This window comes from Paroedura picta, chromosome 15, assembly GCF_049243985.1.
Source record: "Paroedura picta isolate Pp20150507F chromosome 15, Ppicta_v3.0, whole genome shotgun sequence".
Lineage (NCBI taxonomy): Eukaryota > Metazoa > Chordata > Lepidosauria > Squamata > Gekkonidae > Paroedura > Paroedura picta.
This window is the reverse complement of record NC_135383.1, coordinates 19,912,663-19,940,424: the sequence shown is the minus strand read 5'-3', so window position 1 is coordinate 19,940,424 and position 27,762 is coordinate 19,912,663. Positions and strand designations below refer to the sequence as shown.

The following is a 27,762-nucleotide window of genomic DNA, read 5'->3' as shown; positions in this document are numbered from 1 at the left end:
TGCGTGAAAGAGAAAAATTACCTATTTCATGTTTCATCTTTATAGAGGTTATTTTGAGAACATTTGAATTCAGTAAACTTATTAGACCTAGAGACAGATCAACGTTGCACAGAATGTATGCAATTGTTTTCCTGCAACAGTTGCTATCAGAAATACATTCCTTATTCAAAATCCACAGGACAAAATGCAGCCATAAAACACTGTGATGCATTTTAGAGCCTCTACTGATGTAATTCACTTGAGAGTGGTAGCTGAGTCTCCAGAATTAAATGAACCATGTAGTCACTTATATGCTATTTGTGATAAGTGGATACCACATACATTAACCCATAATGAGACTCTGGATTATATTTATTCACATTATTTATAGTCCATTGCTCTCAAAGAGACTCACAAATTAAAAGAGAGCAAGTCAAACAATAGAGTAAGACAGCTAATTTTAAAAGTGTTGAAGTTTGGACTGCAAAATCCAAAAATGGACCACTGGATTTTTACCACGGACATCTTGAAATATGATTCTCATTGTATAATCAGGGAGGTAGGAACAATTTTTGTTACTTCCTGTCTCTTGCAAGTAGGAGTCACCTTCATCAGTTTTGGTAACTCCAAAATGGTAACTCCCATCAGAATGGAAAACTGCATTAGAGATGTGCGTTGGGCCTGTATCACCGCAGATGTTAACCTGATTGTCTTGTCTATCTTGAGTTACGGAGGAACCAGCATCACTTCCATTTTGTCTGGGTTCAGCTTCATTTTGTTATCTTTCAGTCTTTTAAACACAGCAGTCAGTCTACAGCATCACCAAGTGGTATGGATACAGAGATGACATCCAATTGTAATGATAAGAATGACTTCACCTAAAGGTTGAATAGAGGTTGAATAACAGTGGAATAGGACTGTCTGTGGAATTCCACAAGCTCACAAACTGAAGGCAGTTGGCCTCCTATGGTCCATGAGGAATGTTTCAGTCCATGAGGAACAGTTTAAAACTAATCCAAAGTGTGCTCTGATGCCTACATCTGCTTCCAAATGCCTAAACATGCTATGATCCACCATATCAATGACTGTAGACAGAATCCGTAGAACTAACCAAGAAGCATAGAGTTTGTCTACATTCAAACAGAGGTCATCAACTAAAGCTACCAAGGCCAACTGTTCATATACAAAGGACCCTAAGCTGCACCCACATGTACTTGCAATAGCTTCTTACACTGGGCAAAGGGGAACTGCTAGAATGGTTCATTATAATCTAATTTTGGTTCACCCAATCTGATTTCCAAGGATATTTCCTAAATCCATTAATTTTACTGAAAGTTTTGCTTGTATGAATGTCAAAAGACTCTTATTTATATGGTATAAAATTCTTCACAATGTATTTCCCCACAGTTCATCTTGACTAGAGACCACCTAGTCTAGAGGCCTCAACAGACAACTTCTGGCATCCTTCCTGAACAGAAGAATTTAATAAATCACCATAGATTTATTTCTGGTCACAGATCATCTTATTTCTTTCAGTGGTAGTAGAACAACCTCTCCTTCTGCCAATAATCTCAATTCCAAACAATGTGGTCAAGTTTTTCCCTTTAAATTTGTTTATTACCATATTTATCATACTTACAATAGAGCATTTTTTAAAAATAGCTTGGCTATTCTACTTTGTGTAGTAGATGTCCATATAATACAAGTTACCAACAGTGAGTATAATTAAAGATCTTGTGATTCACCCACATTTGCTTAAAAAGAAGTGAATAAAACAAAAGCCTTGCTAGAAAGGTACAATAATTAACTTTCTTTTTCCTTTCTAATTACTACTAGCTGTGAAGAGATCACAGAAAGGGCAAGGTTTTAATTCAGAGACCACCTGCATGAGATCCTTTAAAAATCTGCCTACACTTGGGGAAATTTGCTCCAGAAGCCTATCCTGAACAAACTAAGGACATTTTCTAGTTCTTGATTCCAAGATCTTCTTTAAAAAGAAGGTAATTATTTCAGCCATTTCACAGATGATCTTCCATCACACAGTTTCTATTAAACCAATTATCAGCTAATGTTTAAGGAAGATTCTTTACTCCAGTGCAGTATTAGCAGCAGGGTAGCTATAGTCATCCTCATCCTTTTTTTTTTTGCCACACAAGCCTTGAATGAGTTTTTGAGAACTGATTTCACTCAATGCTCTTCAGTGAAATTATCTTCAAGCCATTTAGATTTTCTTCAGCAAGCTTCAGGATATCCTTCAGCAATTTGCAACCCACCTATTTTAGATCTTCCCACGGAGAGCGAGCTTACCACAGATATTTCAGTGCCTGATACTAAATGTCTGCATTTTCACTCAGACTTTTCACCACTCACTCTTTTATAAAGACACATCATTTCCACAAAACGATTTCCCTTGCTATTGTGATTTTTTAAAAACAGGAATTATCTAAAAGAACACATTCAAGCCATCTAAAAAGGCTCATAACAGTGCTTTATCCTCTGTTTGTATTTCTCTTATAATATGTCTAGCCTACCACATTCTTCCTTTGGATTCTAAATCTATGTTGTTTGCAACTACTACATTTATGCTAGATGTGTCTATGCAAGATTGTGTTCCATGATACGTTAGAGGCCAGACACATAGTCATTTCAGACTTTCTACTGTAAATGCATACCAAGCATACCAAGCAGAAGTGCATTGAACAGCACGCATAATATAAAGACAAGACTGCAGTAAAGCACATGGTGAGCAAATGTGTGTTTTGCTGATAAAATTTTTTTAACCAAATGCACAAATGCAATATCTTGCAACACTTTCCATACAAGGTATGGGTGCAATCCTACCCATTCAGATCAGCAGCAAGACTACCTAAGCTGTGATGTTAGTGAAACTGGACAGCACTTTCAAGAAATCAAGGTGTATTTTCATCAGATAAAAACAACTGACAAAGGAAACTTAACCAAAGATCCAATGTAAGAATCAAATATTCTAACACAGCGAATAGAACTATATTCCTAGCAACTAATTAGCATAAATGTAATCAGACTTCTATTAAAAGTAGTGGTTTTAATGTATTATTTATTTTCCTTTATTATTCACAGATTGAAATCAATCTGACGAATGAAGGAGTTGTTGTGAGCATAGTATATTCCCATCTTTAACACTTAGCTGTATAAATATTTTGCAGAGCCCTCCTGGGTGGATCCGGTCTGGCCTCTGCTTCCAGTCCCTGGAATGCTACGGCCCAATCAGGACGCACACAGCTTGGGACAGCCCCACTCACACCCGCCCCCCAACACACTGGCCCAGGAGCGCTCTGGTGCACTTATCTGAAGTGACATACTATATAAAGCAAGGCCATGTGGCATTTCTGTATGAATCAGTCCAGTAACATACTGCTGGATGGTTTAACCCCTTCTGTTTATTTAGGTATTAATTATGTTTATTTAGGTCTCTCTCCCTGTGTATAAATTAATCAGCAAACCAACAGGTTAAGAAAGCAGAAAAAAATCAGCAGCAAAAGATAAGATGCAAAAGAAGCAGATTTATTTATTTATATCTCACTCTTATGCCTAATCAGGACCACTAATATATGATATGTATGATTTAAAGTACCTTGCACCTAAAAAATAAATACAGGCACCTGACTGGAGAAAGGAGTTCCACAGCTCTGGTGCTACTACAAACAAGGCGGGAACATGCAAAAATGGACTTCTAACTTAGATCAAATGGCAGGCGTATACTGGAGCAGATGGTGTTTAAAATATCTCAGTTCCAGATCCTTCCAATCCATGTGAGAAGGTCACCCCACCCCCAGCTTCCCATAGATCAGCAAGTTCAGCCCTGTCATCATTAACTTGCAGGTTGTCAGGATGAGTTTGTCCCCAATGCTCTTTAACATCTACATGGAACTGCTGGAAAGGATCGTGAGATCTGTAATATGGTAATTCTGTATGCTGATGACATGCAACTTTCTCTCTCCAAAGTCCACAGAGATGCCAGAAGTACTCAACCAATGTCTAGATTCGGTAGAATACTGATAAACTGAAATTTAATCCGAGCAAGATGGAAACATTAGTGGTTGGAAGCAACACCTGCAACAGAAAGTGGATTTTGACTGATTCTGATTGGAGATTCAATCCCCTGAAAGATCAGGCAAGTGACTTGGGGTACTTTTGGACTTGCTTTAATCTTTGGACAATGGAGTATTAGAAATTCCCCAGAATGCCTTCTCCCAATTGAGGTTTGTTTACCAGCTGTTCCCATGCTTGGAGAAAGCCAACCTTGCCACATGCTCACATACCGTAACAATATACAGACTTGACTACTGCAACGCTCTATATGTGGGGCTGCCCTAGAAGTCAGCTCAAAACGTACAGCTAGTATACAAGTCAGACTGTTAGTGTCTTTAAGGAGATGTGCTGCTATAACCATACCAAGACATGTTACATCTTCTACCATGGCTTCCAATTTGTTTCCAGGCGCAATATAAGATGTTGCTATTGATGCTTAATGCTCTAAAAAGCTGGACTCTGTATTTTCACCTGAATTTTCCAGCCCAGGAAAACTTGACATCTGTAAAGGAACGTTCTTCACAGGGGTTAGTCTTACCCTAAATTTGGTAGGCTAGAATTCAAGAAAAGGCTTTTTCTGGGGCTGTGTCTCCCCCCCTCCAGACACACACACACACCAACAACAACATCCACATCCCTGAGGGATTACCAGACTGATGTAAACTCGTGTTCTGGATAATCTTGTTGTATATTAATTGAATGTGATGGGGCATTATTTGATATGTTGGCACTGCTGAAATAAGGGACTTTTACATATCATTAGTAGTAGTAAGTTGTTACATTATCCTTGTTTTTATGTTGTGCTGTAAGCTGCCTTGGTGATGGATCAACCTTGGGTGAAAGACAATTAACAAATCTTACTAGATAAATTAAAAACAAACAAACAAGTGATAAAAAATTATAAGACAATAGAAGCAAAAAAAAGGCATGCTGAGGATGGCATCAATAAAGCAGTTCCATAACAACTATTGTGTTAAGCTAGAGCTTATTTAAGTGTTGTAATATAGAAATCAAACACTGCAGAAAAAGATTATTAATAAAATAAACTAAAACAAGATAAATAAGATTATTATATTTCCAGATCTGACTACTGACCACAAAAAGCATTCAAACAGTCTTGGATATATAAAGAACTAAATGAAAGATATGCAACATTCCTTATCATGAAGTTCTGGTTTTTTCAGTTGCTATAACAACATGTAAAAACCTTTTATTGCCAAGGACAGCGTCAGCTATTTTTAAATACAACAGCTGGATTTGTGTGACTGAATTTCACTCCTAAGATGACAAAAGTCCTTTATTTTTCCTCTGTCCCCATATTAGAGCAGAAAGATCAGTGGTTGCTACTACAGTAAGATAAATGGCATTTACAGAGGGTACCATCATATAAAATGTGGTGATAGCCATCTGCAGGAGTAATATATGACATTCTTGCCTCAAAAATTAGCAGTAAGGAAAATAAATCAACAATGCCAGGTCAAAAAAAGCTCAGTTATCAGAATCTTCTTGATAAAGATCCAAAATACAATCCCCACATGTAATGTTACTTCCCTGTTTAAAAATCGCACTGTTGACATTATGAAGGATAAGAACACTGGATATTATGTAGTGTTGTACTTTTATCAGAAGGTGCAGATTTACCATAACTCAGAACTTAAGGTTTATCGTGTGGCCTTGATATAAACATAGTTTACTCATAGGCAGACCTAAATAATGTTACGTCATTGCTAGCTCTCACTTTGGGGAAACTAATAAGTAATCAACATTCCCCAAACAATGAGACAGGGCAATTTTTGCACAAAGCCCTCCCTCCCCTTTCAAAATCCATGCAATAGTGCACTTGCCCACATGGAGGAGTCATGACCTATCAAAAGAGAACAGTGTAAGTGGGGAAAAACTGTTGTAGAAGGGCTACGTGACTGCACAAAGATCAGTCAAAGGGTTATTAGGTAAGCAACTGTTTTTTATATCACTCAAATGGGATGGATTAAGCTGTTGGACCTCATGGCACCCAACTCAAGACAACATTCATCAATATTCTGTGACAAGAATATCCCTCTTAGTTCTCACACCCAAGACATACCATCTCACCAAGGTGAATGGTTTAGAGTCCGCTGCTGGCCAACAGGCTTCTAGAACAGACATCCCTTCTACTGAAGACTGTGGATGTTAACTATTGCTTTGGTGGAATGAAGTCTAACAGTTCCTAGAAGCTATTTTTGAGTCATCTCAAAACATCAGTTTTATAGATGGAATGCTGTGAGAAGAGTCTATGTCCCTTGTTAGAGCAGAGTAACACAAGAATAAGGCTTTTCTGAAGAAAGTGATCCTTCGAAATACAGAGCCAGAGAGGCTTCTGGTATCTAAGGAAAGAAAATGTGGTGTTTGTGATAATGCTTTTCCTTTAATCCAGGCCAGTGCTTTAAACTACACTAATCCATTCCAGGAGTTAAGGCCGAACTATACACAATATTCAACCTGGAGATACCATGGCTATTTTGAGGTGTGATGCAAGCAATTAAAAAGTGCCACAATGGCCCAGTCCTTGCTGGTTTTGGCACTTGAAAAGGCCCAGGAGGGAGTGGGGAAAGCAGAGTCTAACCCCATTGCATTGCAGGCCTGCTTAGTATTGGGTCTTTGTGGCATTTTAAAATTCTGTCTAATAGACTGGTGGCAGTAATCCTGTAATGGTTCAAAGGGGAATTTAGTAAGACCCTTGAACACTGTATTGAGATTCCAGGTAGGGGAAAAGTGTCTAATTGGGGTGTCTGAAGTAATTAATCTTCTTGCATCTACATTACCTCATAAACACCTACCATGTGTAATCATAAATTCTACTTGTGGTCTGTTTTCTGGACCAAGATGGTATTGGTTACTTTCTCTCCATAACCCAGTTTCCTCAAGTGTTGCCACTCAACCTCCCTTCAGTTAATTTGAGCCAGTCTGGATCTGGTTGCCACAGTGGGCCTTGGCTGAACAAGTCTGGAGTTATTGGCAGACAAAGTGGTTCCTGTGTGGATAGCTGCACAGGAACCACTTTGAATCATGGGCGCCTTGGCTACGAATAAGGCACTTCTACTATGATTTCTGCTTGTTGTTATCTTATTCTTCTTAGTGAGAGTACTGGAAGGTAAAAGAATGCATACTGTGGAGCTAAGGCCATCGAGCCATTAGCGTGTTTGTCTCCTCCACCACAAGGTGATAAAACCTGAACAGAAAACTTGATATCTGACAAAGAGTGCTTGCACTCAAAAGCTTCCACCCTGAATAAATCTTTGTTGGTCTTAAAGGTGCTACTGGACTCTGATTTTATTTTGGTATCTAATTGCTGAAGTAGGATGTGAATAAGTCAACATCTTGTATCCCTAGACAATTAGTCAACCACTCAAGTACCTCCTTTTTAAACTGCCACTCCACCTCTGGTTCTGTGACTTAACCAGCCTGCAATGATGTTGCCCTTTTCTTGTATACATTCCGTCCTGACCAACCTGAGATTCTCTCCTATCTGAGAACTTTCATGGCTTCCTTGTGAAGGGCTGAAGGCTTCAAGCCACCCCACCCCCACCCCACCCCCGTGCTTGTTGATGTATGCTTTGGCTGGCATATTGTCTGCTCTGACTAACAGATGTCTTCCAACCACCAATGATTTGAATTTGATTAAGATCCCTACTAATACCTTCTTCAGAGATTCCCCAAATAGCTTGGCTTCATGGAATGGATAAACTATCACTATGGATTTTGCTTTGATGTCTGCTTGCCAAGCCCTTAACCATGGGGTATGCTTCGCAGCAGAGACCATAACCAGTCCCCTGGTGTTAAATATGGGTGCATCCAGGGTTGTATCAGCCACAGATGACACTGCCTTAAGTACTATATTCAGTCCCTCTGTCAGCCTTCTATCTGACTAGGGAAGGAATGAGCTATTTTGTACATCCACACAGTCATTGCCCTGGACACTATGGAGGCAGACCTCATGGATGCTGCCACTGACTCGTGTCTTTTCTCCCTCAGAACTCTGCCTTTCTGTCCATGAGATCTTTTACTGAACCTTCTTCCTCTTAGAAAACAAGCCATAAGTCTGCAACCCAACATTGGGAGCATCAACTAAAGGGACTTGGAATGTCTCTTCAGCATACTCTGGCATTTCTTTGTACATGCAGAAAATTATCTACTGGCCATGGGTTAACCCATTCAGTCTTTCAAAGTAAGGCAGTAATGGAACTACATTGTAGACATCTTCAGTCTTCCAGAAGTGGACCTGTTTGCCTCTCACATAAACAACCACCTACCTTGATTCTTCTCCAGGTACCATAATAGAAATGCAGAAATACACAGACACTCTAACTAGCTCTTTAGCCAGAAAACTTGATGTATGCCTTTCCTCCAGTTTCAATTCTTCCCAGACAGCTGAGGGGCATCAGACAATTTCAAGCAGACATCATTGCCCCCTACTGACTCAGGTCATGGTTTTTGGAACTGCTCCAAATGTCAGTACAGGAGTCACTTCATCTACCTCTGAGTGTGGCCCTTCTACATCAAACCATTTCTACCTGAAACCAGAGTGGCCCAGCTTAACTGCCTGGGCAAGCTCAACAACTGAGTATAGGATATAGCTCCAAGGTCACTGATATGTTCCTGGCAGCCAAATGACATTCCACTAATAAAATTTACAATTATGCATGAAAACATTTGTCCGTACCATAGAAAGAAAGTTCCTTATATGTCTCCAACGTTAAACCAAACAAAAATAGCCTATTTTGTCTATTGATCAATAATTACTTGTGAACACAGAGCCAGATAAATTGCCCAGTCTTCAGAACAGGACACTTCCCAGTTGCATAATTGCCCACAGTTTAAAGGCAAGAAGAATACAAAAGGGAAAGGAAAGAGAAAAAAGCCACAGGCATCCCTCTATTATATTTTCTCCTTTAATAATCTGATTCTGACTGACTGCACAAAGCATTATGATGTAATGTTCACTGAGTGAATGCAACTTATTTGTCACAATGCATGAAACTCTTCATCTACGGGATAAGTGTAGCAATTCACACTTTCAGCAGTCCAATGCCATGCACTGATATTAGCCAAAATCCCCCTCCCTTATTTTATGATTAGTTCTTATTATTTCCCATAGTACTTTAGTGAGGGTTTTCTTTGAAACATGCTCATTCACTAGACATAGGTGGTTTAAACCAGGGGTAGTCAACCTGTGGCCCTCCAGATGTCCATGGACTACAATGCCCATGAGCCCCTGCCAGCATGGGAATTGTAGTCCATGGACATCTGGAGGGCCACAGGTTGACTACTCCTGGTTTAAACCACTCAGTACAGTACGCTCTAAAAATGTAAAAGAGGAAATCCAAGTATACTGTGCTGATATGTTCTTTGCAAACTTAAAAGACATTGAATGACAACCTGGGTCTGCGAAATGAAGATCCAGGAGAAACTGGGGAGTGGGGGTGTTGTCATAAACCTGTGTTCATATATTCTTGCCATGCTGTTTTTATGACCTGCATTGTATCTGTATTTGTTATGTTGTAATCTATGTATCTTTGTGTCATGTAGTTGCTATCCTGCTAGACTGACCAAAGACTCAGGATGGCTGGGAAATGTAAGCTGTTGTTTTAACTCTGTAATCCTGGGAAGCCTGGTCCAAAAGTCTCCTTACTGGGTTTCTGTTATCCTTCAGCCTTGGATGGCAGAGACAGTGCTCCTCTCCCTGTTTTTCTTTAGTGGGCTTACAGCATGGGGAAGTGAATTTTGTGCCTGGGTTTGGCACCAAGGGGTGCCAGGGGGGCTGGGAGTAGCCTTAAAGCTAAGTGTGCTTCTGTTAATTTTAGTTTTGGTAAGGAGTTTTTATAAGTCTGCTTGGTTAACCCTTTAGTAAAGAGATTTCTTCAATCAAGAGTCTGCTTATTGAGGAATTTGACTGGAATAGGAGCCTATGAGCATTCTGATACAGGGTGGTTCTGCTTTCAGCTTTGATTCTCCATTAAAGGCTGGATAACGAGGGGATACTGAAATGGTAAAAACCCTAATGTGCAAGAAAGCCAGTACAACAGGAAGAAGATTCTTGCCCTTCTTGTTGCTTGCTGTGATCCTTTTCTGTTCTCAGGGAAGTTATCTTCTACCTGAAGTCTATTAACTTAAGGCTCTGTCACCTTGTTCTGTTGCCTAGTGAACTATAAACAGGGACAATGCGCCCCATAGTTCAAACTTATGGGGTAATCAGTTGTATAACATGCTTTCCTACAACTGCAGGCATTCTTTCTATAATTTCAATAGTTAAAACTACAGTTTAGCATGCAATATGACTTTTGTTGTTGTTAGGTGCGAAGTCGTGTCCGACCAATCAAGACCCCATGGACAATGATCCTCAAGGCCTTCCTGTCCTCTACCATTCCCCGGAGTCCATCTTTAAATCATTCATCATTCTCAAAAGCATCTTCTTCACTGCAAACTCATTACTTCCATTTTACATATTAGGAATGTTAAATTTTTCACATTTGAGCTCTTTGGAGGAAATTAAAAAGACAGGGTAGAAAACACAAGTCCTGTGTAGGCCAACAACCTGGTGAGGTAAAGTGAGGTGAAAGAAAACAGACAAAAGTCATTCAATGAGCACAGTACAACAAGCCAAGAAGAAATGGTCCACTATACCAATGAAATCGTCCACTATACCAATGAATCATTTAAAATATTTTTGTCCTGATTTTTTTTCCAGAGCAAGTCTTGAACCAAGGCAGGTAACACCAATATAAGAACAATAACACTGCAAACAGAGATGGACTGACTCAATAAAGGAAGTCTTTCAGTTGGCTTCTTAAAAGTAAGGGAAACAGTTGTATAAATATTCTATTGTGTCACAAAACCCATCTCACCAACGTAATAGTCTAGCTCTATTGAATGAAGGAGCTGTAGAGGCTTTTTGCCCTGCTGATAAACAAGAATGTATCAGGCAATGACGTGAAACTTCAGAAAGCCAGTGCACTGCTGCGGCTAGAATGCTGGACCAGGATCTGAAAGATCCAAGATAAAATCCCCATTCTTCTGGGCGCCCCTGGGCTAATCACACACTCGAGTCTTCCTCACAGGGTTGTTGTGAAGGGAAATGGAATCTACCTCCACAGGACAGAAAGGCAGGGTATAAATGTACAAAATAAATACATGAGTGAACATCACTATGCCAATCAAAGTAGCTTTTTCATTGTATTTACAAATTCTAGAAACAACACTTTTCAGCATCACAGCCTGTCTTGTTAGGATTCTTCTATGTACAAGCCTATGGTTGCAGCAAGTCTTTGAAAAGCAATTTCAATTCTGTGCTTTCTTTTACCTTGACCCTGAATAAAGTGGAAAGTAGGATAAGGATGTTCTACAAGTAAGGTATTTTGACAAACATTTAAAGGCTGTTGGAGTTCAAAATCACCCATGAAACAATGTATTCCCAAACTGAGAAAGACGGCATTTTGTTATCTGGAAGGGATAAGATTAACATCATGACATTAGAGTGTTCTTTCAAACTGCACTCCTCTGCCTTTTCAATGTAAAGTCTCATGGTAGCTACAAGACGAGATAACCACCTGGGCAGAGTCTGCACTTACTTTGTTTATTCCATTGTCAATCCCATTGAATTCAGATTGATTTGAACTCAGGTCTTCCTCTCCCCCCCCCCATTGAAACAGGAAAGTGTTCTGCACGTGGTTAGGGTAGTTCAGAAGGGGAGAAGAGGGGGAGAGCCAAACCTCTTTCTTTCTTTTCTTGAAGGGGGGGGGAGAAGAGCCAAGCAGGGAGCCTCTTTCTTTTCTTGGGGGGGAGGGGGAGAGGATCGAAGAAGGCAGAGAAGGGAGAAAAATCCAAGACCGACAGAAGTTGAGAGAAATTAGGGGCTTCTCCTTTAAGGCAAGCTTGTCACATGGCCACCTTTGACCAATCAGGGCGTCTCTACCACGGAGGTTCAAAACAGCCTGGTTTCCCAATCTGAATCTTGATATATTGAGAATTAAAAGCACTCTAAGATATCGCACAATAAAGGGAGGGTCGCTCCAGATCAATCCTTCTTGCTCCAGAAGGAAAATTTAAATCACCCAAAATCAAAACAGAAATCGCATTCTGTGTAGACGGCAGGGACTGAATTGACCTGGGATTGGAATAAAAGCTCCGTGCAGTTTACACCCAGGATTCAGTTATTCAATGATTCCTAAAAAGAATGCATCAACGGCAATGTATCAGGTAAAAGTAATGCTATTTTTTTAGTATGCATTGGTCTTTAATTAAAAACAAAGAGTTGCATCATCAGATGTTAAACTCTGAATGACAGAAAAAAAACTGAAATTATTTCTTCTGCCATAGAACTAGTAATTATTTCCTCTAGAAGAAACACTGGCTTCTTTGAAGCAGAAACAAACCAAACGCACTTTCATTTTACAGGGAGAGAAAGCTACTATTAATTTTTTTGCGCTTTTGGGGACTTTTTTAACCAGTGCAAGCATGTTGTTAAAAATTATTGTTTGAATATATTAGTCTTATTTTACCTTATCTTTTTATAGCAGACCTGCAAAAAAAAAAATCAAGACAAGAGGGGAAAAAGGGGGGCAAAGAACAATAAAGTTTCCTGTTTTTCCCAACCAGGAATAATCCACCTAGAGCAGTGGTCCCCAACCTTTTTATCACCGTGGACCACTCAACGCCGGGGACCACTCAACACCTTTTACTGAGGCCCGGTGGGGGGGGGTAGTTTACTCCTCTACTCTCAACCACTGCCCTAACGCTCTCTGATCGCAATGGTAATGTTTAAACATCCCTTCAAAATAAGATACAGACATGCCACAACAATGAACATAAGGAACATTTTATTTTCATGGAAATTTTAACTCATGACAATGACAAATCAATGGGAACCCTGAGCTTGTTTCTCTGCAACGAGATAGTCCCATCTGGGAGTGATGGGAGACAATGACACCCGAAGTGTGTCACAAAGGGCCGGGGGGGGGGGGTGGAGAAGGCATCCTTCGTGACCCACCTCCAATTAGTCGAAGGACCACACGTGGTCCGCGGCCCACAGGTTGGGGATCTCTAACCTAGAGAACAGAATTCTATGTGCTGTATGAACATCCCAAGGTTTGAATGCTGCATAATGAATTAGCTGAGATCAGTAGATAAGATAGCATAGAAATATTTAACTAATTGGGGAGCCTCCAATTACATTGTTTACCTGGGGATGGTCACGTATTAAAGGCTAAGAACAAATCTATTGTCCTAGAAAATGCCCTATGTAGACAAAGCAGCTGGAGCAGATCTATATGTGATGTAACTGGACTCAGGCATGTAGACTCTACTATACCAATCCATCATGCACATGATGGATTTGTTAAAGGGTCTGAAGGTATTTATTCTCACGGTTTAAGCAACCCTATGGGAGAACCTTTTCCCCTTTAGGCACAGGCTGAGTGACATTATGTTAAGCTACATTCTTCCCTTAATGCCCAGTTCTTGCTAGGTGGCACCAGCGCAATACTTCTAGAAGCTAACAACTAGAGGCAGCATTAGCCAGTGCATGCATCCAGTCCTTAGCCACCGTCTGCTTTGGCAGAGAGTATTTTTCAAACCAGGTTTTCCTGTAGACTTCAGGATCACATACACAAACAATATGCATAAATCTACTCTTATCTCCCTGAACTTGCTTTGAGACCCAGCAAATTCACAGAGTGGACACCCACTTTATTAACAGGAGAAGAAATCTGATAGATTGTCCACTGACTGTCATTAAACATCTATGGCAGATACATAAAAAGGTAAAGGTATCCCTTCTGCAACCACCGGGTCATGTCTGACCTTTGGAGTGACGCCCTCTAGCGTTTTCATGGCAGACTCAATACGGGATGGTTTGCCAGTACCTTCCCCAGTCATTACCATTTACCACCCAGCAAGCTGGGTACTCATTTTACCGACCTCGGCAGGATGGAAGGCTGAGTCAACCTTGAGCCAGCTACTGGGATTGAACTCCCAGCCTCATGGGCAGAGCTTCTGATTGTATGTCTGCTGCCTTACCATTCTGCGCCACAAGAGGCTCTGCCAGATACATAGTCTAGTTAAAATGTAGCATAATGTAGACCAATCTTTATCAACCTTTTTACCATTGAGAAACCTCTGAAACATTCTTCAGGCTTTGAAAAAACCCAGAAGTGGCATGATCAGAATATGGCTGGGAAGCATAGCTGTGAACATGGGTCATCCGGGGCCCTTCCTCTTCCCATGCCCTCCAAGCCCATCACTGTTTTTTTGGGAGGGGGAGCATATATGGTAACATTACCAATAAGTGTTTAGCAAATTTAAAAAAATATATTAAAATTAATAAACTCCCACCCATTCAGGAAACCCCTCCAGGGCCTTCACGAATTCCTGGATGAGAAGGCCTGATCTAGACTGTTTCCCTGCCCTACTCTGTTCAGGGGAAAACTCTTCCCTTCTAAGTAATATTACACATTCACACACAAAAAAGTATTTAATGTTTTCCAACTTAAAACCCTTGAAACAATAATCTTCTTGTAAAAAATCATTATCTTGTTCCTTAGTACCAGCTTCCTGTAGCACTCTGTACCTGTTTCAATCTTCTGTTTCTTATAAAGACTCTTCACCACTTTGCTCTGTATCTATTTTCTCCTCCCTCCTTCACTTCCTTGTTTCCATTTATTGCATGCAAGGTCATCCATCAAGGACATCTCCCTAAGCCAGGAATTTCTTTAAGAAATAAAATATTATCTACTCCACAAGACATTCGGACATAGCTCACAACAAATAACAATACAGTAACAGCCTCTTTTCCTCCCTCCCCTTAAGCTGATTTCTTTACTTCACCAAAATCTCTTATCATATACATTTCTTTTACAAAGACATTTTACAAAACTTAGCAGGCACAGCCATTAATTTTATCCACCTCTCCCCCCATTCTTGCTATTTGTTCATTAAGCCAGCTTACCCCTTTGCTTTTGTCATGTCTCTGAGCAATTATAAAACGAAAAGGTCAGAAATCTATTATCTTGTTCTCTATGGTGTTGCCACTGAAAACGTATTTCAGAGCAAAATACGAAGGCAATAAATACAACTTACGGAAAATCCAGAAGTGATGGTTAAACCCTGGGGTATTCTAATCCAGAGGTCCCCAATATGGTCTCTATGGACACCATGGCAGTCACTGATACCTTTCCTTGCACATGCCAAGTGTTTTTAGAAAGTGGGTGGCACCAGGTGGCTTTTGCCCTGCAAGTTCTTTGACTACTGAAGATCTGATTGGCCATGCAGACTTTTTAAAATGTTATTTTGGCAGCAACTGCTACTACAGCACATCTATACTAGGTTACTGAAGTAAAGCTGTGGCAATCATTTTTTGGCTGGCTCTGCCTCCTATGGCAGTCATTTTTTGTTGCGCCACGCATGCCAGAGTTACAAATGTGTTTGCAGGCTTAAAATGTTGCCAACCTCTAGTCCAACCCATGGTCTGAAGGACAGTAATTAAAGGAAGTCTGAAAGCCACAGATCAACAAAAGGCTCACCAAGGGATATAGACAGTGAGTGGGCAGGTAGTTGTGAGTTTCCTGCATTCTTCAAGAGGTTGGACTAGATGACTCTGGAGATCCCTTCCAATACTATGATTCAATTATTCTATTATTTCCCTATGTTACAGAGAAAGAATTTTACAGATCACCCTTCAGATCTGGGACGGTAAGCCTATTCCATTCTGCATGTTTCAGGGGAGGGTGTTTCATAAGACAAACCCCAAAATAATTATCTGTCTATAGAGTTGGCTAAGTGATGTATAAACCAAAGCACTGCTTTCTTTAAAATCCTTCCAGGCCTCAGGTAAGCTTATCAGGCCCTCACTGGTAATGATGCCTTAATTCAGGCTTTCTCAACTAGGATTTCATGAAACCCTAGGGTTTCTTGACAGCCCTAGAAGGATTTCTTGAATGAGAGCTAATTCATTTTTATATATGTTTTTTAAAATTGATAAACATTTATTAAGTAATAAGACCATATATAGTCAATGTTGACCCTCCCCAAAATGTCCAATGATGGGCCTGGAGAGGGTGGGAAGGGCAGGGGCCCCAGATGGAGTTGCACACAGCTATGATTCCCAACCATATTCTGCACGATTGTGCCACTTCTGAGGTTCCTTGATGCCTGAAGAATATTTCAGGCGGTTCTCAATGGTAAAAAGGTTGAGAAAGGCTGCCTTAATTGTTGCTGCAAGCATGAGGACTACAGGCCAAAGTCCTTTTTGGCATAATTTTTGTTCCTTGGAACCTATACCTGTCAGTTTTCACTGCTGGACTGCTTGCTCAAGGTCAATCCCAGACAAGCTTTGCTTGGCAGTGTAAAATTTGTAGCCTGGCAGCACAGGTTAGCCCCTATTTGACAGGCATTGGATCCAATTTAATGGATCCAATTTGAAGCCTTTTCAACATCAAGACAAAATCAGAGACAACAGATAGGAAAGCTAAACTGACTGCACTGGGGGAGAAACACTAAAGGCAAGTTTTAAGTGTTGTTTCTTGTTGTTATGGAAACACTGAAAGCAAAGGCAGGGGAAAAGAAGGAACCGAACAAAGAAGCAGTTGAAACAGCAAGTGAAAGGATGCTCTTGCCTCCACCAATACTAATGTGTGTGTTTCAGAAAAGAACACCAAACCTCCCCTTGAAAGGTTTTAATTGCTGTTACTCAACCCAGTAGTTCAAAATAATAAGCAGCTTCCACCTACAGAAATGCCCAGAAAAAGCTTAGAAGTTAAATACGAAAAGAAGTAAAAGCAGCAACCATTAATGGAAATTACCATGGGTGTTTTTCCTAATTGTGTATGTATAAATGTTCATAAAAAATGAAGCATAAAACATTACACTATGGCCCAAAGTACACAAGGTAAACCTCTAGATTAAAATTTTCCCATTATTAGATTGCAGAAACATTGTTTCGAAAGGCAAATAACTTCTATTTAACTGTGAAAGTATAGTTTATATTGGAGAGTGAAAACAGGGAAAAATTCTAAAGCATAGAAGAATGGATACTTGTATTGTAAGGTAGAGTTTTTTAGAATAAAATTTCCTTTACTTGCTTACACCCACATATTTTCAATGGCACTGGAATGTAAAATGGATTGGAAGAAAATACATTTACTGGTGATAAGTGGTCTTGAAGCATGAGAGGAAGATCACTTGATTTATATCCCACTTTTCACTACCCTAAGGAGTCTCAAAGCAGCTTGCAATTGCCTGGTGTTCCTCTCCCCACAACAAGCACCTTATGAGGCAGGTGGGGCTGAGAGTTCTGAGAGAATTTTGACTGGTCCAAGGTCACCCAGCAAGCTTCATGCAGAGGACCAGGGAAGCAAACCCAATTATTCAGATTCGAGTCTGAGTTTCTAAACCACTAGACTATTCTGGCTCCCATAAAACACCCTCAAAAATAAGCATGGAGAATAGGTGTTTAAGAATACATGTACATAAATATAAGCACACCAATATTTTTACAAATGTACTAAAACAGCATTTCTCATATTAGGGATCCCATTTAAACAGTATGAAAACAAACCCATTGTGTGCGTTTGGTGTGTGGCAAGCGGCAGCGGTGCGGGAAGGGGTCTGGGGGGCGAGGGGGGTAGATGGCGGTGGGTGGGTCCGTATGCGTGTGTGTGTGTGCGTGTTTGGTGACCGGGAAGCGGCGGCAGCGCAGGAGCGGGTCTCGGGATTGAGGGGGGGGTAGGAGCATTTGTGGGTGGGCAGGAAAGGAGCAGGGACCCCACATCTTCGACGCGGCGTCCCTGCTCCTTTCCCTAGGGTGAGGGGAAGGCGGCGGGAGGACTTACCGTGGTGGAAGGCTGCTCCTCCCTCTGTGTGGTGAGTCCCCTGCCAGCCGAGCCAAGTCCGGGCCAAGCAGCCAATGCGCTTGGCCCTTGAGTGCCACTTGAAGGGGCGAATCAGGAGCTGCTTTGCGGCTCCTGATTCACCCCTCCGAGGTTTTATCACGGACAGGGCCCACCCTAACTCCTCTCCATTAGCCCTTACGGCTTTATTTTATCCGCTCCGCAGGAGCAGTTAAAGACTAGCAGTAAAGCCTGTTGCATGCTGGAATGCAATGGGCCCTATTTAGGGGTTTTTGAGTGGAACAATTTAAAGGGAACAACCTGAAAATGACAGCCAACTGATCACTCCTTTTAAATGCCCCCCAAGGCAGCTTTGCTTGTGAAACTGGAGGGGATTTAAAGGGAGCAGGCAGAGAGGCTGTCATTCTCAGCTGGTAGGCAGCTGCCTGCTCCCTTTAAATCTCTCTCCCCACCCTTGCAAGCAAAGCTGCCTCAGAAGGAGGGGGAGATTTAAAGAATGTGACGATTGTGTAATAGCTTATCATGACAGTCATCAGCTATTATGCGGCTATGTGCTCCCTTTCAGTATTCCCCCCACCTTTCACAGGCAGTTTTGCCTGCGAAGGTGGTGGTAGTGGTGCATGAATGCTGAACGTTCCAAAGCATTCTGCTCTTTCTGGAGGTTTTGAAACATTCAACCTATCATCAGAAGAATGCACACTCCTTTATATTGTATAGAAATATCTTGCTGTCTCCCATATAAGCTCCCTTCTATGAAAGGATTATATTGATTATAACCTGGGTCAAGGTTTTTGGATGTGTGGTCCTATTGAATCAGCCACTTCTGGGAAACCACCTTTACAGGTGTAAATGTAAGCAATGTAAGCAATGCAAACGTTTAACTTAGAAGAGCTGTTTTTTTTATATCCCATTTTTTATTAACTGAAGGAGTCCCAAAGTAGCTTACAAATACCTTTTCCTTCTTTTCGCCATAACAGACACTTTGTGAGGCAGGGAGGGATGAGAGAGCATCAAACAAAGTTCTCCAGATCAGAGTCCACTACTCTTAACCACTCCTGGCTTTGAACTTAAACTTGATTTTGAAGTATAGCTTATGTGTTATCAATCAACTGTTTTGAGAAACTGGGAGGATAGAAGCCTTCATTAGGAATGTGCAAGTAAACAGCTGGATCTGGTAAAGAGGGAAGATAGAGCAATTGGGGAGGTTTGTGAAAAAATCAGGTTGCTCAAGTTTGGGAACTTCCAGAGCTAATACTTTATATATGTTTTCTATCCAGACTGACAACAGTTTTGCTCCCTCTACAGTTTATTTGCCAACTACTACCAATCTGCCCCCTGGCTCACAGCATGAACACTTTCAGCCATCCTGGATGGAGTACAACTGTCAGTGACCCACTCCATCATAAATCTGGGCATGATCCTAGATGCCTCCCTTTCTATGGAGACACAAGAGTAGCATGACTGGCGTTTTTCCATCTGCGCCAAGCCAAACTATTAGCACCCTACTTGGTCCTGGAACACCTAGCCACAGAGATCCATACAGCAGTCACCTCTAGACTGAACTTCTGCAACTTGCTCTAAGCTAGCCTACCTGTATCCTTGATCTGGAAACTGTAACTGGTCCAGAACGCAGCAGCTAGGGTCCTCATGGAAACACCTTGGAGGGTCCACGTCCAGCCCGTGCTCCAAAAGCTGCAAGGGTTACCAGTTGAATGTCAGATCAAGTTAAGGTCCTGGTAATCACCTTTAAGATCATATATGGTTTGGGTCTAGTGTATCTGAGAGACTACACCTCTCTGCCCATGCCCCCCCCCCCAAAGAAAAACTATGCTCAGCTAACACCAACCAGCTAATGATCCCTGGCCCCAAAAAAGCATGTTTGGCTTCAACCAGAGCCAAATCATTCTTTGTCCTGGTCTCCACCAGGTAGAATGAAGAGACCCTGGCCCAGTTGGAGCTATCACAATTCCACAGAGCCTGCAAAATGAAGCTTTACTGCCAGACATTTGGTCGAGGTCAATAACAACACCTACTGGGCTCCCAGAACCTTCTCCCATCCAGATACACTCATTATATAGGGATGTGACTGTAACGTTACTGTGATTAAATGTTCTGTGAACAAATGTTACCTATGTTATGTTGTTATATGTTAACAATATCAAACCACTGTCATTGTACTATGTTGCCTTGTATCACACAATTTATGTTCTTTGTAAACCACCTTGAGCCACAGGGGGGGGGTACATAAATCTAAATAAATAAATAACAGGGTTGGAAAAGGCCTCTGCCCAAGATAATGGAGAGCTGTTGCCATTATGACCAGGATGGTATTGCCATGATACTAAGCCAGATGGACTAATGGCCAAGATTTCACACAAAGCAGCTTAACGTGTTCATAAAGAGCTGGAAAGAAATCCACTCACAGCTTCTTTCAGCAGACTGAGTGTTTTCCAGCCAGGGCTGGGTATGACCAAGCACTGAGACCTATCCCGACTGGATACTGAGACAGCTTAATTGTGAGATGACCATAGATTGTTTTTGTGTACTTCTATTTTAAATTTAATTTGTAGATTTTATCAGGTAAACTATATTGAATCCTATAGAAGAGTCAAAAAGCAGATATTTTTTATAAAATTAAGCTATACTATCTACCTACTGCATTACATTTTCAAAATAGCTCAAAGAAGTCAGCAACAAGCAAACCACAAAAAATGAACAGCAGAATAAAATAAACTGGACATTACAGAACCTATATGAAGCAAGGGGCTATATACCAATACCTTGCATTTAAACAAGCAATTTATCTGGCTTCATAGAACTAACAGACACTAAGGTACAGAGCACTAACCTACACATTTTCATTTTAGAAACACCATCATTATGAGTTCATCCATCATTTACCCAATTCAGTAGCACTCTAGTTCTTGCAGTAGCACTCTAGTTCATATGACAGGAAGCATCCAGAGAGAGTTCTTTTTGCTAATGGTTCAAATACTGGGAGTAATGGCAACCAATACATGAACAAGAAGAATTGACAAAGGTGATACAGCAATAGCCTCAAATATGGTACAAAGAAGAAACTGTTTTGTATTGTTTCCTTTACCCTGTTTTGCATTTTAGCACTAATATTTTTAGTAATATTTGTAAATTATAGTGATTATAATAATTAATAATAACTATAACTAGTTACTATAATTACAGTCATAATTCTCTTTCCCTAACACAAGGATTTTAATCACACCAATACTCCTCCTACAACACACACCTGTACTGATGAAACACATCCTGCTATGAATGCTTCTATCTGCATTTAAACATGAGGTCAAGTATTACATTACAAGGGTAAGCACACTGATGCATGTCAATTATGCATACCAAATAGAATATAGCAGATGTGTTTAAGTCCTGGACAATTTGCTTATTTAAAAGAAAACCAGTTCTAGAAAGCTATACATTTGATTAGAGCAGCAGGGCGCAGAGTGCTTAACCCTCTCCTTGCAGGCGATGTATCCTACAAGCTTCCTTTCCATGTTCTGGGGGAAGAGAGAGATCATCACTACAGAAAAAGCATTGATTACTTACAACGAGCCTGCTTCTAAATTATTTGACAGAAAAGACTAATTGTTCACAAATTCATGCAAAGAGCTTTGGCTTTGAGTTTCAATGATTCTGAAAGAATGAACCATGTCCCATGAGGTAGCACGTAATGTTGCTATGGTAATTATTATTTTTCCTGTGCAGTCTACACTCAGTACTGATTCTAAGTAACCAGAGTGCAATTACACCAATTTGAATGTATACAGAATTTAATTTTTCTATTTTAAATTTTATGTTTCTGGTTTTGACAGAAACATAAAAGGCAGGCTTCAGGAAAACACATAACTGATTTTATTTATTAGAATTATTTATTTGAATTTGATTATTTGCATACAGCCCTCCTGGCAAGCCAGCTCAGGCTGGTGAACAACAATGAAGGCTAACAATAATATGTCAAAAATATTAACAGACATTATAGGACCATTTAAAAACACACCCTGTAACTAGCAGCTACAGTAGTCCACATATTTCCAGCATAATTTCTCGTTAGTGATGTTTCTGTGGGGGGTGTTTTTAATAGGCGGGCCCACTGATGTTATAGGATCACTAGACCCAACCAAATGCTTAGTAGAAGAGCTCAATCTGGCAGGCCCTGCAGAACTATGCCAGCTTTGTCAGGCCCCAGGTCTCTTCTGGGAGCTCATTCCATCAAGGAGGGATCAGGACTAAAATGCCTTGGCCCTGGTTGAGGCAAGACTTCCTTGGGGCCAAGGAGTATCAACCAGTTGGTATTTGTAGAGCGAGGGTCTCTTCAGAGGACATAGGCAGAGAGGGTGTCCCTTAGGTACTCAGGGCCCAGATCATGACTATCCTTAAAGGTAAGCACTAATATTTTAAATATGATCCAGAATGGACAGTGCCCCAATCTCAGATATTCTTCTAGCAGGGGAACAATGTCTTCATTTTCAGGTTATTTCAAAGAGATGCTTAATTAGTGCTGGCAGGACTGTATGTAACCTGCATGTCAGGGGCCTGTGTATCTGAGGAGAATCCTTCAATGCAGACCCTTTGAAATCTGATGACCTGTGAATGTCTTGAAAATGTCACCCTTTTTTTAGCAGGGATAATGGTGCCATACTGCTATCTGTCTGCGAAGAGTAGCCACCCATTCTCATCAACTCTGATCTTGAGATTCATGCAGTCTACTTTCTTTTGTCAATAATAGTGTATGAAAGCCTTGCAGGTACAGTTGTATATTGAGGTTGTCAATTAAAATCTGGATATTAACATGGTGTTGGTCACCTCAGTTCTGTAATCCACTTTCATGAGGGACACCCTCTCAGTCTCCACATGGTCGATTTCAACCAATCTGGGGGGGATGTCATATGGTTCCTGGCAAAGCATTCCGAAGTCAGAAGTTCTTCAGTCATTTGTGGGTGGGTTTAGAACCATTATCTCTGTAGCCAAGGAGCCACTACTAGGATTTCTGCCTGTTGCCATTTGAGTTTCTAAAGAGGTTTTGAGAGTACCAGACTTGAACAGAATGCATATGGTAGGCCATCTAGCAAGTCTAGTGTTAGTGTATCATTATGGCCATTTAGATGAAATTGTCAGGATCTTCGACTCTGGAATAAGCAACCTTGTTTTGTGAAACAGAAGTTCTTTAATCAGTAGTGTAAAAAATCCATCTATCTATCCACAAAACATAATTCAAAGCGGCCTCAAAACCTTAAGTACAAAACCCATACATCACAGCTTACAATCTATAGATAAAAGGGGATATATATAGAGAGAGGGCTTACATCTATATTAATATGTACATATTTACATACAACTGAACAGTAAGGTAGATTTTATGAAACATGACCATTAAATCAGTACGTCACAGTTGGTGCCAAAGAGACTCTCCATGGGAAATAAATTATGCGGGAGGCCTCTAGAGATGAACCTGCTTGAGGCTCAAGGTTAACTTGGCCAGAAGGGCTTATCAGTTCACAGGCAATTCGCAGGGATCAGAGATAAAGGTAAACTGGTAAAGGTAAAGTTCCCACTTCCAGGTGAGGGCTGGAGTCTTCGCGCCTAAACTATGACCAATGCCAACCTGACATTGATTCTGATTCTGACACACAGCAAAATAGCTTCTGAAACAAAGTACACGCAGCAAGACTCCATAGGAACTCAGAAGTAGAAGGGGGAGGGGACAGTATGGAAATTCATACAATAAAACGACAATTATTTGGCAAAACCAACCTGGTTTTGACAGAAATACTAGTCCATATACAGATCACGGCAGCCCTTTTCTATTATCCAGGTGTCACCATAGCATGTCAGGGGTCAACAGAGGCTTTCCCATACCCATGTACTTATCTAATGTAGACTTGTAAAATGTAGACTTTAGTTTTCTTACTAAAGTCTACATTTCTCTACTAAGGGCGCAACTCAGTTTAAAACATATCTGTGGGCCTCATAATACTTCCTGGTTCTTGTACTTTTATTTATTTTTAAAAGTTGGCCCATCAGGAATCTGGCCACACCAATGTTGGGAGTGAGGTTTAAAAGAACTGGTTCCAGAAATACTAACCCAGACATGTCACTCTAAAAAGACAGTTCACATTTTCAAAACGCTTTGACTTATTTTGGGGGCCAGTTTAGAGTCCCTGAATTATAGTTTATTTGCCTAACATCAGCCTGTAAGTAAGGAATCTCATTTGTTCAGTCTGGTAATCACCAGCTAAGAACAGTGTAAGCAGGGCTTTTTAAAGGCCTTTTGAGTCACTTGCTTATCAGCAATCAGCATATGGAGCATTTCATATAAGACATTACAGCAGCTGAGGCTATGCTTCTTTTTCAAAGGAAATTATGTGAAAATTACAAGGAGAACAAGGAAATCAACTGGTATTTTGTTTAAAGGTGAAGGAAGAGGAAGAGAAGACTAAAACATAACGTACACACAATTTTTATATCAGATTATGGTTTAGGAGACCTATATAGTGTAACTGATTTTAAAGCAAAGCATAGAAAGAATATTAGAAGTAGTTGCACATTGCTGTATCTGTCCTTTAATTTACAGCAAGATGAAAGCAACAAGATGGAAAGTAGTCAAAATGAGCTTTTTCATTCTAGAAGTTCTTATCCTGACCCCAGCTAAGCATTATTTGGGCTCTTCTTATGGGGAATGTTCACCCATATAGGGTTGTTTAATTGAAATGCCATATATTACTTTATCCACTTATTTATTTATGTTCATATTTTTTTACCGCCCCTCAAGACAAGTTGTCTCGTGGTGGTGTACACATAAAACCAATAAAATACAGCATAAAAAACCATAAAACTAAAACTAACATCAAGAGAACGATTACGGCATTCATCGACCCAATCAGTGTTCCAGCCAGATCAACATAGATGTTTGCCTAATCCTGTCCATCTGGGACCAATCACGTATATGGCGAGGAATCCACAGATGCCACATAGCACAAGTAGCACATACTACCGGGCTCGTACTTTTACAGGCACCACATGGTACCTGCTCCCCCAATCAAGGCCATTTACCTCCCAAGGGAAGGAAGATCAAGGAAGCCAACAGGGCTGCCTCCCTCTTTAAGTTAATTTCTAGGGTGGCTGATAGAGGACCATGGAGAAAGCCAGCCTGCCCTGCCTTACTACCTTCAGCTTCTGGTTGAATGTTGCAGTTGGGGGGGCAGGGATTCTTGGCTTCTGTGTTGCTGAGCATGAGAGATTTCAGAATGGCACCAGCCTTCTTTCCTCCAACACACACCTGCTTGGAGACACTGAAGCACATGCACACATATATGATCTGCACTATTCTGGGGAGCAATAACAAGACCCAAACTTGACCACCTGCATGCTAGATGCCTCTGTTCTGGCTTAGGAAGCATTCAGTCTGGATGTCTTCTCATGATCAAGCATCATATTTTGGGTGCTGCTGTCTTGTCTCACTTCCATCAGTACTCTGCTCTCTATTCCTGTGTGGGCGGTGGGCATATTTTAGCCCGCCCGCAAAGGCTTATGGATCCAGCTGGATTCCTGAATGCTCTCTGGAAGCTGATGCCTCCCAGTAACTCATTGGCGGCCTTAGTGGAGGACTGGCAGTCCCACTTGACGACTGCTATTGATGAGATCGCTCTCTGGCGCCCTCTCCACCCTTGCCTCTTGTTCTGCCATGAGTTATTGGCTCACTGCCTCACAGGGGCCAAGATTCGGGGGACAGCCCTTCAATAGATGTCCTTTCTCCTTTCTCCAGAATTGGACAGAGAGGGTAGCTGTGGGGGGGGAAATTATTACACCCCTATCAACTCCCATGTGGGAGGCAGCACTCTCCCCCACACTATTCAACATCTTTATGCGCCCTCTGGCACAACTGGTGAGGAGTTACAGGCTGGGTTGTCAATATGCATATGATACCCAGCTCTATCTCCTCATGGACTCCCCCCCCCCTGAAACTCAGCCCCTCCTGTGGCTAGGCATAAAGGCAGAGGGGACAGGAAGCGCATTTACCCAGCTTGGCTGGGGTGCAGCTCAACATTGCTCCCTTGGCCAGAAATCTGAAGGTGATCCTGGATGTCTCCCTGTCAATGGAGGCCCAGGTCACAAGCACAGCCCGCATGGCGTTTTACTATCTTCACCAGGCAAGGCTACTAGCACCCAACCTGCCCTCGGACTGTCTAGCTACAATGATCCACGCAGCAGTCACTTGGAGACTGTATTTCTATAACTCATTCTATGTGAGCCTACCCTTGTCTTTGACATGGAAACTGCAGCTGGTGCAAAATGCAGCTGCTAGAATCCTCACAGATACATCTTGGTGGGCCCACATCCAGCCTGTGCTGAGGCAGCTGCATTAGATATCTGTCATAGTCTGGATCAGATTCAAGGTGTTGGTATCAATCTTTAAGGCCACCCATGGCTTGAACCCTGCCTATCTGAGGGACTGCTTATCTCCTTATGCTTCCTGCAGGGCTCTTCGCTCTTTGGGTGCTAATCTGTTCATGGTCCCTGGCCCCAATGAAGCAGCCTGGCCTCGACCCGGGCCAGGGCTTTTTCAGTCCTGGCCCCGACCTGGTGGAATGAGCTCCCTGAAGAGCTGAGGACCCTGATGGAGCTGTCTAAGTCACACAGGGCGTGTAAAGAGGTCTTCCACCAGGTCTTTGGTTGAGGCCGGTCCCAGGAAGAACTTGGGCCCCTCCTCCAGACAACACTTAACATCATGCAAACCCAGCCTACGGTGCTAGGATGAAGCTGGGGGAGCGTAGCTGAAGGATTATGCCGCCTTCTTGGGTTTGTTTTAAAGGAAGTGCTGACTGGTTTATTGGGGTTTTATCTGTCTTTTATGTAACCTGCCATGATTCTACGGAGTGTGGCAGGATAGAAATTCAAATAATAAATAAATATTCCATCAGCAAGTAGCAATAGCTACACTGCATCTAGGATCTGAATAAAAGTGATATGCTCAAGTGCTGGGAGTTGGGGGCAGGATAAATGGCCCCCAAGACATTTGTTTAGATGATCACTGTTTATGATGAAGAATTTCCTTAGTGTGTTTTTGTCCATTGTTTCCCGCAGCAAAAGGAAGTGTAGTAAAATGGATTGTGAAGTGTTAACTGGAATATAATTAGTAGAGGAAAACACCCCCTGAATTTGTTCATATTCCTTAGTTTCTGTTCTTAGAAGTCAGGTTGGAAAAAAGTTGTATTCTGCAGTGTCTGAGAGTACACAGATATATCGTCTTGCCCTTCCCATGAGATTACCAAAGAAAGAACAGGATGATTTAGCTTCATTCAGAAGTACCTCTCTTGTGCTCAAAAGGGCTTTAGTTATTTGGCTTTGGGAGAAATACCTTTCTGCTGGCAAAGGCACTATTGGATTTAAACTTTATTCATTTTATGTTTCTTTGACCTAGCTTGTTCTGCCACATAGTTCTGTGTTGAAGATTTCAGTGTTTGCCTGTATGTTCAGCGGCACGTTCAGCTACTGCCAAGTTAGTGTGAGTAAGGTTGTGGCATGACATGATAGGTGAAGTCTTTAATGGTAAGCTTGATAGTGCAGGGGCATAGCCATGTGCTCGTGATACTACATCTATGCCATTAGATTTCTCATGCCTGCTACCGAGAGCAAGGCTTGGAACCCAGTGTACCATACTATAGCCAAGCTTGGAAAAGGTATTCCAGGAATATGTTGGGGACCCCATCCTCATATAACGGAATCTTCCATTCAGATTTCATATGGTGATTTTTCCCCTGCTCAAAGGGATTTTTCAGAGATTTTTACAAACTTGGTACCT

The 27,762-nt window shown here is 41.3% G+C and overlaps 1 protein-coding gene and 2 long non-coding RNA genes across 4 annotated transcripts in view; 1 reads left to right on the top strand and 2 right to left on the bottom strand.

Moving 5' to 3' along the window:
• PPM1E (protein phosphatase, Mg2+/Mn2+ dependent 1E) overlaps positions 1 to 27,762 on the bottom strand; it is a 103,708-nt gene that overhangs the window by 48,879 nt on the left and 27,067 nt on the right. The window lies entirely within an intron of this gene.
• Positions 1 to 27,762, bottom strand: part of LOC143824202 (uncharacterized) — a 74,493-nt gene that overhangs the window by 32,279 nt on the left and 14,452 nt on the right. The gene's annotated exons all lie outside the window — the stretch shown is intronic.
• The window catches only part of LOC143824201 (uncharacterized), a 29,219-nt gene continuing 14,547 nt past the window's right edge, over positions 13,091 to 27,762 (top strand). The window contains exons 1-2 of the long non-coding RNA XR_013226725.1: positions 13,091 to 13,170; positions 15,734 to 15,771. This is a non-coding gene — a long non-coding RNA (uncharacterized LOC143824201). The remainder of the gene's footprint in view (positions 13,171 to 15,733; positions 15,772 to 27,762) is intronic.